This window comes from Cajanus cajan, chromosome 4 (assembly GCF_000230855.2).
Source record: "Cajanus cajan strain Asha chromosome 4, NIPB_CcT2T_4, whole genome shotgun sequence".
NCBI lineage: Eukaryota > Viridiplantae > Streptophyta > Magnoliopsida > Fabales > Fabaceae > Cajanus > Cajanus cajan.
Genome location: NC_138520.1, coordinates 64,534,740 through 64,546,989, shown reverse-complemented (window position 1 = coordinate 64,546,989; position 12,250 = coordinate 64,534,740). Strand labels below are relative to the sequence as shown.

The 12,250-nt window shown below is 31.5% G+C and overlaps 1 long non-coding RNA gene across 1 annotated transcript; it reads right to left on the bottom strand.

Moving 5' to 3' along the window:
• Window positions 1-296: 296 nt before the first annotated feature.
• Window positions 297-4,277, bottom strand: LOC109792698 (uncharacterized). Its single transcript, XR_014433297.1, has 2 exons — window positions 3,224-4,277; window positions 297-1,839 (listed from the first exon to the last, which is right to left on the bottom strand). It is a non-coding gene; the product is annotated as an uncharacterized LOC109792698 (long non-coding RNA).
• Window positions 4,278-12,250: the final 7,973 nt, after the last annotated feature.

Genomic DNA, 12,250 nt, shown 5'->3' with positions numbered 1-12,250 from the left:
TATACTTGATATATGTATAATATAAATTACAATAAAAATTATGAAAAAATAATTAAATGTTGAACAATGAAATAGTATGATTACATAGACACCACAACAAAATATAATTGACAAATTTTCACTTAGCTGATGAAATATGACTTCATTTCAAATGGTTCTTTGCTTGCAACATTATTTATATTGCTTAGATATATGGATTGAAAGTTTGAAATGATAACAAATTATCCAATGAGAAGAACAGCAAATTGGGAAACCACACAAAAATTTATCATAAAGAGAAAGAGGACAAACGTGGAATCCAAAACTCAAACAAAGAAGGTAAGTTTGCCTTGTAGAAATTAATACAATGCAAGTAAATATTCTGAAAGCAATGGAAAATCATTTAAATAACATAAATTGGATAAAGAAAAACTAATTCTTCTTTGGATAATGATAGCTGAGTATTGCATAACAAGTCTGGATGGCAGTGAGAAGAGTTATCAACGCAGCAGCAAAGTTGTAACCGCGCCTTAAAAACTTGTTCAGACCGTAAAGCCATTCTGAAAATCGGCTCAAATAATGCCACACAATTATGGGAAAGCCTATGACACAATTTGTTGCATTATAGGTATTGAGGGCATGAATCATGTTCCAGTAAGTTGAATCAACAAGAGCACGGTCAACTCCATTTGTGATGGAACGAAGAAGATCCATGAGATGGTGATTACTCATACCCAACTCATCTACGATGATTCCCTTGTTTTTAAGCAGTTGAACGTCGCTTGCACAGCATATCAAATCATTGTAGAGCAACGCCCGAACAGTGAACAAATCTCTTCCAACACTTTTTTTCCACCTGGTAGTGTGAAGCTCCCAAGCAATAAAATTTCGCCACGTTGCTTCCATGGTTTGAGTGATATGCAAGGGAGGAACTTCTAGCACCCCATTCCTGCTGCTGAATTTTGGAATAATAGAATTGTCTTCAGTTTTGACTATAGTAACCCCAGCGGCGGCTAAGAGCCTAGTGGCACAAAATTTGGGTTCTATTTGTTTATTAACATTAACTTCAATATCAATAACACATGAACCATGGTGGCTTTGGGGATTGAGAATGAAGGAGTGAACAAGTTGAAGAATGTGAGAGGCATCAATGGGATCGGGAATAGAGGTAGAACTTGAATCACGAGAGTAGCCCAAAAGAGAGAGCGCCAAATCTTGTGTAATACTAATGTAAATCTTGGAGCGAAACGGTTTGTCATCAGGAACGAGACGGGGAAAAAACATACCGAAGACGTTAAAAAGAACAAAAAAGGGTATCTGGTTTTCTAATAAGGTGAGATCGCTCAAGATGAGTTCGATATTCCCGAGTTGAGCTGCTGGGCTAGGAGGGAGTGTGTCCGTGTTGGGTTGTAGCCTTGAATTTCATTCCACTGATTGAGAAATGAAAAGCTCTAAGAGAAAGCAAGCGTCGTGTAACATAATGGTGGCTAGACCGTAGTTGTCCAAATCGATTTGTTCCCCATAGCTAGTGCGAACAGTTGCGTCTAACGTCAAGATGCGTCTCATACAGAAATTTAGAATTGCCTTCCATTGGTGAGAAATGCTTCCTGTTCTCTTAAAAAGGTGCACCAAGCAACGCAACTTGATGTCTTCCATTGGTAGAAGTTCCTTTCTTCCCTTGAACCGGGGCCCGATCGACACCACCTTTGGCTCGTACTCCTTCTCGCTCCATTTCCCAAGTTCCTCCGGAACAATGGGAATGCTGTGTGGCTGACAATCATTGTTGTATATGGAAGCCAACAATACCATTGTTGCGTCTTGCCATGTATCCAAATCTGTGTCAGTGTCACTGTCCATCGCCTGCAATTATGGAAAAACATAGTGAATGAATGAGTGGTTAGAAGATTGAATATTAGAGGTGAAAGGGAAAAAACACCCACACTGACACACAGTTGAGGTTGAGGAAAGAGTCACTGCCCCTTTGTTAATACGATGAGGCCACTTCATTACACCATGATATATACTGTTTTTTACTTTTAATATGTTGAAAACAAAAAGAAACAGACATCAAAATAAATTAATTACACCTTATAATTAAAATGTTACTCCTGATAAGAGCTGAGACTCTGACTCACTCAGAAGATTTTCTAACTAAAAAATGGAGCAAAGGTATATTTTAATTTTTTTTAACTGAATAGTCTCAATTAAGTTAAAAGACATGTATACTTAAGATAGATGAGAGAAGTGATTCATTTTAGTTGGGTCATTGTGCACCCATTTCTTGAGCTTATTACACTCTGTTTTGCATAAAATTAATTTAACTATTATGATTGTTGAGGATAAATTTAACAATATTGTTGATATTATAATTGTGGAGGACGAACTTGATGATATTATTGAAAACATAGATTATGAGAAATTTTTCATTGGACAATTGAGATTTGAATTATCAGGTTTAGGATTTGTAATGTCGAATTTGAATGGAAGAGAGAAAACATAATTATAAAGGTAAGGGTTTGAGTGTGGTGAAATGAAATGTATTTTAAAATTATTTAAAAAAATTTAAAATTTATTTATTTACTTGATAATAGTGAAATTAAATATAATAAATATAATATGTATTTTATTTGTCTTTTAAGATTTATTTACGGTAATTGATAGTAAGAACTATTTTTTAAATGTTATAAAATATTAAACATGAAACAATTAAAAAAAATACAGGGATCAAAAATGAAAAAATAGTAAATTATGTGGACCAAAATTATATTTATTTATTTATTTAACTGAATGACCTCAATTGAATTAAATGACATGTATACTTATTAAGTTAAATGATCTCAATTAAGATAAGTGAGAGAAGTGATTCATCCTAGATGGACCATTCTGCCCACCTCCTTGGTTTATTACACTCTATTTTAATTGATTTAACTATTGAGATCTGTCTTATTTTGCTGTGTGCTGCTTGCCCTTTAGATCTTGACACCCGATCTAGTTATTAGTGTTTAAAGTTTAATTAAAAGTAAAACGCCTCCCTGTCAATAAACTTGCTATGTCTAAGATCATGATAATTATTGAACCACACCAAAAGGCACAATAAATCATTGAACTCGATCACATCTGCTACATACTTAAAAACAAATCTCAGTTCTCTCTCAAAATAAATTCTCAAAAATTTAAACCACGAAACAGAAATCTTAGAATTTGGAAAAGCTTGATCTGAATCAAAAGAGAAGATAGAGACTACCTTGTCAAAGTTGTACACTGTCAAAAACCTCACCCCGTCAAGTTAACGATTCAGCCTCAAAACCAGCGGAAACCTATTCCATAAAGAACGTATGCAACGGTGAGTTGGTTGCTTCTAAATGAACAGGTACACTGGAAGCAGGATAGAAAGATAGAGTCTCTGAAGGGGTAGACTCAAGGTCCTCGTTGTTATTAACTTCGAATATATTTTTTCATCTTCACTGATGCACGGAGCTTCTGACACAACTCTCTCTCTCTCATTAAAGGAGGAGGAACTTGGCACAAAAAAAGAATATTTTTTTCAATGGGTTCTCTTTATCACACATGCACAACGAAAGACATTAATTGGGGATTGGTCCCACACCATTTTTCCACCTTCAAGAGAGAAAATAACATCCTAACATTCTCTTCCTAAATACGTGGCTTCTGTGCTAATTGCAAAAATCTAGAGAAAAATAATGGATCAATATGTTTCAATTATTTTTCTTATTGTTATTTTGTGTATTTCTTCTCTACCAAGTGTGCCTCTTTCGTTGTTAATAATATAATCAATTTTTATTGGAGAGGGGTAGAACATAGTTAGGACTTAGGATTTACGTCCATTCCAAAATTTTATGCATATAATAGATGCGTTTTTTTTTTTTTTATTTTATTTTATTTTATTTTATTTATTTTCTCAGAAAAAAAACTCTGTCCCAATTGATGTGTGTTTTTTATTTCTATGGTAAGAAAAAATGTTATTTTTTTTTCCTATGTAAATTAATAATAATTAGAAATTCTTTTATTTTTTTAATTCTCTTTTAGTGTCTCTAAAAAATTATAAAAGAATTGTAGTAATTTTTAGTTTCTAATTTTTAAACTAACAAAATTCCAGTCTTGCATAAATGTTTTTTTTTTTAATTTTAATTCTCTTTTCTTAATTTAACCTATTATTTAGATGAAATTATAATATTAAAATAAGTTAAATACTTAAATGTTCAATATTTATATAATTTCTTTATATTAATACAAAATTATAAATAAAAAATATTTGATAATATTTAATTTATTATTTTAATATTTTCAAGTTATAATGCCCTTTGTAAAATTACTTATTATTTTATAATTTTATATTTTTTTTGTGATTCATGAAGTGATTAAATTTAGTTAACATAGATATACTTTTTTTTTATAAGAGCATAAAAATTATATTTTTATAATGTCAACACCAGATACTTCTAAGTCTAATTGTAATGTCAATTCTAAAATTTCAAGTAAGTTCATTCTGTTATTGTTATACAAGATGATCAAGCTCGTCTTTGATTTTTAATAGATTGTCCCTCAAATTGACCACTACTTTAGACCTTGGATATGAGGGTTGACTTTAGCTTAAAAGTGTTAGAAACTACTGTAGGTCATCCAAGGCTATTAGTTACCTCAATGTTTGGGAGAAACAATTCTTTTAAGGGCCATTCATTTGCCATGACTCCTTCTGTCTCCTACCTTAACTTGTTATTAGTTATTTTTTAAATCTCAAAATCGTATTGCAAAATAAGCAACTTTGAGCAAGTTAACATACAACACAAGGAAGCAAGCTTAGACAAAAACCAAAACAAGTAAAACAAAATATAAAAATTTCAAATGAGTCATAACCCTTTTCAGTTGATATTGCTTGGATATTAGTCCTCAACAACGAGGCCAAAAACTTATGTGTCTAAAATTTACTTAAGGAAAGCATACCTTATCATAGTAGTAACATTGGATAAAATTTAAATATCGAACTCAAAGGACTAGATTCAGGCAATTATCAACTTAATCATGGTTTTTAGTAGTTTGGAGAAACAAAATTTGTTTGAGAGAATGTTAATTTATAAATTGAAATAGAATATTAGATTTTATTATTAAGATTTAGAGGTAAACCCCTATAATTGTGACTTATTACTCTCGATCCCCCCAAAGAAAAAATTTATAAATTAATAAGTCATGTTGTCATTTTTATTCATGAAATTGTTAGTTTCAGAAAGTTAATAGTCTTTATCTTAAGAAAAATTGAAATTGATCATAAGACTTTTATTCTAAAAGCAAAACATATATGAGTATAAGCGAATCAAATAATTAATTTGATTGGAAATTAGAAACCAACTTGATCATGCCAATTTTCATAATTCAATTATTTTAGTTTTTTTGTTAATTATATACAAGAGTTTGATCATGCACTTCTAATTAACTAAGATAAGAAACAATATACTAAAATAATTTGACAATAAACAAAATTAATTCATAAATTCATCATTGGGAGCTCTCAAGGAACAATTACATCACAACCCTAGAATGAAAGAACTAGTCACACATGTTAATAGAACCAATTAAATAAAGTAAAAGAATTAACTATGATAGGAAAAATCTTTCTCTAAGGGTTTAGCCTTTAGCCTTTTACAAAACCTTAATTACGAATAAAAGAGAAAAAAATTATAAGAGAAACTATAACTAAGAATTGGAGAAAATTAGATAAAAATTGGATAAAAATAATGTGTTTGGAAATCTCTATTTATAGTAAAAAAATCAAGGGCAGACTTTTAAGCATGATCATGCACATAGGAAGCACAATCTTGCTCATGGCGTGGTTCAATGCTAGACAGATGGGAACATGGGCGTGCTGTTTGGACAATTAGGGTGTGCTTAGCCAACCATGCATGGTCATGCATGCGAGTAAGCACGGTCGTGCTTCATAGCATGGCTAAGAGAGACATCGTCGTGTTTCAATAGAAGAAAAACGTGCATTATTTGCTAAGCACAGTCATGCATGCGAGTAAGCACGGTCGTCTTTCTTGACAAGAGTTGGATGTCCATGCTTTATGGTTTGGTTGCATAACTGAACATATTTTACCTAATTTTGTTTTTTTTCCCTTTTTGCACACTTAATAAAAAAAAGTGAAATATTGCCAAAGAATTAAAAATAAATTAAGGCAAAATATCAATGAATATTATCCCAAAATGTAGTCTTTTGATGGTTTAATGATAGCATCAACATCAGTGACCTCAAATTCAAGCTAACCTTTTTGTTGAACTAAAGAGCATTTCTCATACATAAACAAGTGCTAAACTAAACAAACAGGAGCCAAAAGCTTCTCATTAACTACATTGCCATCAGATTTTTTTCTCACATCCAACTCATTAGCATAACCATAATTAATGTCATTTAGTACCATGGTAATTAACCTCCACCATTACTTGTTTCTTTTAAGATCTCTGGTTAGTAGAAGTGGCAAATGAATGTATTTATCCATAATCTATTTGATTGATGAATGGGTAAATCTATCCAATTTTTCATTACAATAAAAATAAATAATAGATTGGATCTAATCCATCCATTTAATTTTATGGATACTTTGTGATTCATCCATTATTTTTTTCAAAATTCATTGAATTACGATATGAGATATTTATTGAATTGAGATTTTAAAAGACTATATTGACACAAATAAAAGGTCTCGTAAATTTTAAAAGATTATATAAGAATGTAATGATTTATAAAAAAAAGAAAAGAGATAGAAATAAACTATTTTAAAAATAAAAATAATTTAATTTTAAAACAATACTTTTATGGATGAATCAAATATCCATTCATGAAAAAATTGTTAATGGATGAATTAGATGAATTTTTTACTTTAAATTAATTGAATAAATTAAATTTTTATTTAAAATTTTAATAAAGCTAAATAGATTATTTTTATCCGATCCATTATAATGAATCTAAAAAATCATCCCATACATTCATTTGTCACCCATTAGGATAAACGATGATGAATTTGATATGCTATGATTAACCATTAATGAATCTACGTTAGCTAATATGAACATGTCACTTGCTTTGTCTTCTGCCTTCCCAACATGTAAAAAAAAATTCAGTCGAAGAGACCAACAGTACTTCCTTTAGAAATACAAGGAGTTGGTAGGTTCAAAACATGACTAATCCCAAGACAATTGGCATAAGATCCTCCAACACCCTTACATTTTTGGGACCTTTGCACATGATACAAATTTAAAGTAGAGGAACTTGAAGATGATAAAGGCTTAGCTGCTGAATGCTGACTAGTTAAACTCATTCTCCTTTGACATGGCACTGAACCAGTTGAGTTGCTCCTTGACAAAGGAGGTGAATAACACGTCAAGCTTTTCTTTGCATCATAATTAAGGCTTTTGATTTTACTATGAACCCCCCAAAAAGAGGTGGAGTGAGTTTTTTTGATAGAATTCTACATTCAGATGGCAGATAGAGGTAGAGGTAGAAGTAGAGGTGGTGGTCGTAAAGCACCTCGTGGTCGAGGTCATGGTGGTGTTGGCCTTCACATTTCAAGCTCCGAGTCATTGTTACCCACACAAAGAGACCCACTCCCTATAGTTCATGAAGAACCAATTCCCACCTTCGTAGACGAATCAATTCCTAATACTCATTCTAGACAGGACACACCTTTAACAGAAGAATGTTCATTGACTCCACAATACCCACCTCCTCCCATTCCTGAGTCTGGGGATTCATCTGACCAAAGGTTTTGGCTATCCTTGAAAGGCAAAGAGTACGTACATTTTAATTTAAAGATGATTTTTCTAATATAACATTGTTTAAATGTGATTTTGACAATATCTTTTTTAATAGATTTGTTCTTGCAAAAGGCCCTGCTGATGTCATTTCAAGGATCTTTAAACAAAAATTTGAGGGAGCGTGGCCTACTTGGAAGGCTGTGGATGAATCAGTTCGGGACATGTGGTTCGGAGAGTTTCAGGTAATTAAATTTTGTTTAATTTAAAATGTGTTGCATGTAGTTTTTAGTATGTTTCCTAATTCATTTTTAATGCAGAAAGAGTATAAGTGGGATCCACAACACGATCGGGCCATACAAAAGACTTTTGAGCATAAAGGATCAACTCTTCTGAAAAATGCTATGCATAAGGTTAGACAAGGTGTCGATAAGGGAAATTGGATCCCTGAAAATTCTCGAGCTATTTTGGATCAACATTGGGCTTCTGAAAAATTTCAAAACAAAAGTAATACTGCTAAAGGGAATCGGGCTGTAGAGAATGGAGCAACAACCTACACTGGTGGCTCCATATCTGCAGGAGCCCACTTTGAAAAATTGGTAAGTTTATTTCATTTTTTATTTATATTTAGTTCAATTTAATATAATTCTTTGGTTGAATTGCAATATTTAAATTTATACAGGCGAAGGAGCTAAATCGTCCCCCTACTGCTTGGGAATTAGTGGAGAAGACAAAAAAACTTAAGACTGGAGAATGGGTCAGTGATAAAGCCCACAACATTGTTGTAAGTTCCTTTCCATGTTCTGTTTTATTCTGTAATTTTTGTTGATTTTCCTTTTTGTTTGTGATCAATTTTGTCTTGTGATGTTGTTGTTGAAACATAAAAATGTGCTAAAAAATCATCTTGAAACATAAAAAGCTAACTTCTGACAATATCGTGGTGGGGGAAAGAAAATGAAGAAGTAATATTTGTCTTTTATTAGTTATTTTACATGCATCCCAAAATTAAAATTTAAAATTCAATCCGTGATTTCATATTTTTATACATTAGCTACTCAATGACGTTGAAAAAATTTAATCCGTCGTTGCTGTTCAGAATTCATACATTATATTACTTGCAGTAGCCATTATAGTTGGTCGATGATGTCATTAATCTCAAACTTAGAAAAATACCAAAGATTGTTCTGAAGAGGATATTGCACATTTTTGTTTCATTCAAGTCTTTATTAGAAATAAAAAATCAAATTTATTTCATTCGAATTGTGTACATGCTCAATGCCCACTAACAACTGCTTCTACTGTTAGGCTAAAGTTGGTCAAGTTTTTCCATTATATATAAGCATCCCTAAAATTCCATATTGTCTGAGTAAATTGAATGAAGTTATTATATCAACTAAATAAAACTTGTGCATCGAATAGACTTACAGAGTTACAAGACAAAATATAATTAGAATTGTTTGTTTTCTGGAGGGAATCATTAGAAGAAAAAAAATTAGAGAAGATGGGCAATAATTTGAAATTCATGTCTTAAAATTGAAAATAAAGGGGACTTGTGTAAATTTTATATATTATAGGCAGGAATGCCATAAAGCTTGTATGAAATTAAAAATGTAAATGGTGTGCTGACTGTATGAACATAATGAACTACAAAGTGGTAGATTAATTATGGCTTAGCTTACGAAAGAAGCTGAGATTTTGGACTTGCCTCGTGATAATACATGGCATGGAACTCATAGACATAAACCTTATTTTATTCTTAAAATAATAATAATAGCTACTCCATTCAGAGTACAATATAAGCAGATTTGAACTGATTTTATCTTATTTAGTGTGTGTTTGTCTTCAAATTTTTGTTGAAATAATATTTTTTATTTTTTTAGGAGAAATATAAGGAGCATCTAATTGAAGTCAAGCAACAAGCTACACAGGATGACACAGACGGCTCTGCTTCTACTTGTATTAGTGATAATGAAGTTTATTTGCAGGTGGTTAAAAAGAATAAGAAGGGGAACTTGTATGGGCTTGCTGGATTGACCGATGATTTCATTCGCTCAACACTTCCACAATCTTCTACGTCACAACCATCAGCAGTCACTGCAGGGGTGATAGAAGAAATGCAAAAGAGGATAACTAAATTAAATGCTGAGCTTGCTGCAAAGGAAGCAAAGGAAAAAGCATTGGAAGAACATATACGACAGCATGATGAGCAGATGCAGTATATACTACGTCATTTCAACATTGACCCTTTAAGGCCAACCCCTCCTCCACCGAGTACTATCCCAGATGATCCTGACCATGGTGTTGATGATGCTCTTGATGACATAGCAGAAGATCCTTAATTAAGCTTCTTTATTTTACTTGTTTCTGGATATTTTATTGTATTTCAGTATTACTTTGTTGAAGTTTAAACGTTTTATGTTATTATTGTGTTTTTAGCATACCATATTGACATACTTATATTTTATTTAGTTTTCACTATAATATAAATTTACATCGATGAGATTATGTCTTTTAGTATGTTCTAGTTTATTATTATAAATTGTGTAATAAATATATTGTTAATTTTATATTTGTTAACAGGTATAAATTTATAATTTAAAAAGAATTTAAAAATACTGGTTAGCATTAGCGACCAAAATAGCGACCAAAATAATTCGTAGGTAATTCAAGTTTTTAGCGACCAAAGTAGCGAACGAGATAATTCATAGCTAATATAAGATTTTTGCGACCAAAATAGCGACCGAAATAATTCGTAGCTAATTCAAGTTTTTAGCGACTGAAATAGCGACCGAAATAATTCATAGCTAATTTAAGTTATTAGCGACCGAAATAGCGACTAAAAGAATTCGTAGCTAATTCAAGTTTTTAGCGACCGAAATAGCGACAGAATTTATTCGTAGCTATTCAGATTTTTTTGCTACTGATTTAGCAACGGATTTTAAAAATCTTTTTTAAAATAAATAAAAAAATTTAGCGACGGAAATTGTGACCAAAAAATTCAGTCGCTAAATTGGTCTCAGAAGTTAGGAGACCAATATTTTAGCGACGGATTATGAATGTATAGTGACGGATTTTTTCGGTCGCTACTTTGCGATAAAAAAAATTTTGGTCGCTATTATCAACAGCGACCAAGGTTTTAGCGACGGATTTTTTCGGTCGCTATTTCGGTCACTGATCGTAACAGCGACTGAAATAACCTAAATAGCGACCGATTTTGGTGGTAGCTAGAACTTGATTTTTTTGTAGTGAACATAGATTATGAGAAATTCTTCATTAGACAATTGAGGTTTGAATTATGAGGTTTAGGATTTGTAATGTCGAATTTGGATGGAAGAGAGAAAATGTGGGTGAGGCCGTGAGGGTTTGAGTGTGGTGAAATGAAATGCTTTCTAAAATTGTTTAAACAAATTTAAAATTAATTTACCTACTTGATAATAGTGAAATTAAATATAATAAATGTAATATGTATTTCGTTTGTCATTTAGGGTTTATTTACAGTAATTGACAGTAAGAACTATTTTTTAAATGTTATAAAATATTAAACATGAAACAACTAAAAAAATACAGGGATCAAAAATGAAAAAATAGTAAATTATGTGAACCAAAATTATATTTATCTTTTTTTTTTAATTGAATGACCTCAATTGAATTAAATGACATGTATACTTATTAAGTTAAATGATCTCAATTAAGATAAGTGAGAGAAGTGATTCATCCTATTCTGTCCACCTCCTGGGTTTATTACACTATTTTGCGTAAAATTGATTTAACTATCGAGATTTGTCTTGTTTTGCTGTGTGCTTGCCCTTTAGATCTTGACACCCTATCTAGTTATTAGTGTTTAAAGTTTAATTAAAAGTAAAATGCCTCCCTGTCAATAAACTAGCTATGTCTAAGATCATGATAATTATTGAACCACACCAAATAAATCATTGAACTCGATCACATTTGCTACATACTTAAAAACAAATTTCAGTTCTCTCTCAAAATAAATTCTCAAAAATTTGAACACGAAACAGAAATCATAGAATTTGGCAAAGCTTGATCTGAATCAAAAAAGAAGATAGAGACTACCTTGTCAAAGTTGTACACTGTCAAAAACCTCACCCCGTCAAGCTAACGATTCAGCCTCAAAACCAGCGGAAACCTATTCCATAAAGAATGTATGCAGCGGTGAGTTTAAGGCAAAGTGTTTGTTCATGTCCGATATTGAGAAACAGATTGAATCGAAAGATTTATATTTTGTTGATTTAGTAGACTGACATTAATATTAATATAGCATTTGAGATATAGTGCAAGCATGTTATAAGTTAGAACAGAATGTTGACATAGATTTCAGAGTATCTGAATTAGATTATAGTTTTAAACAACACTTAAAAGTATATCTGAATTCGAACTAGTAATACACATTATGGTGCAATAAATAATGTATCCACTATTTTGACACAAAAATGGAATATAATTCACTTGTGTTTCACATTAGGTAAGTTTCAAGTGTGTTTGGTTTCTC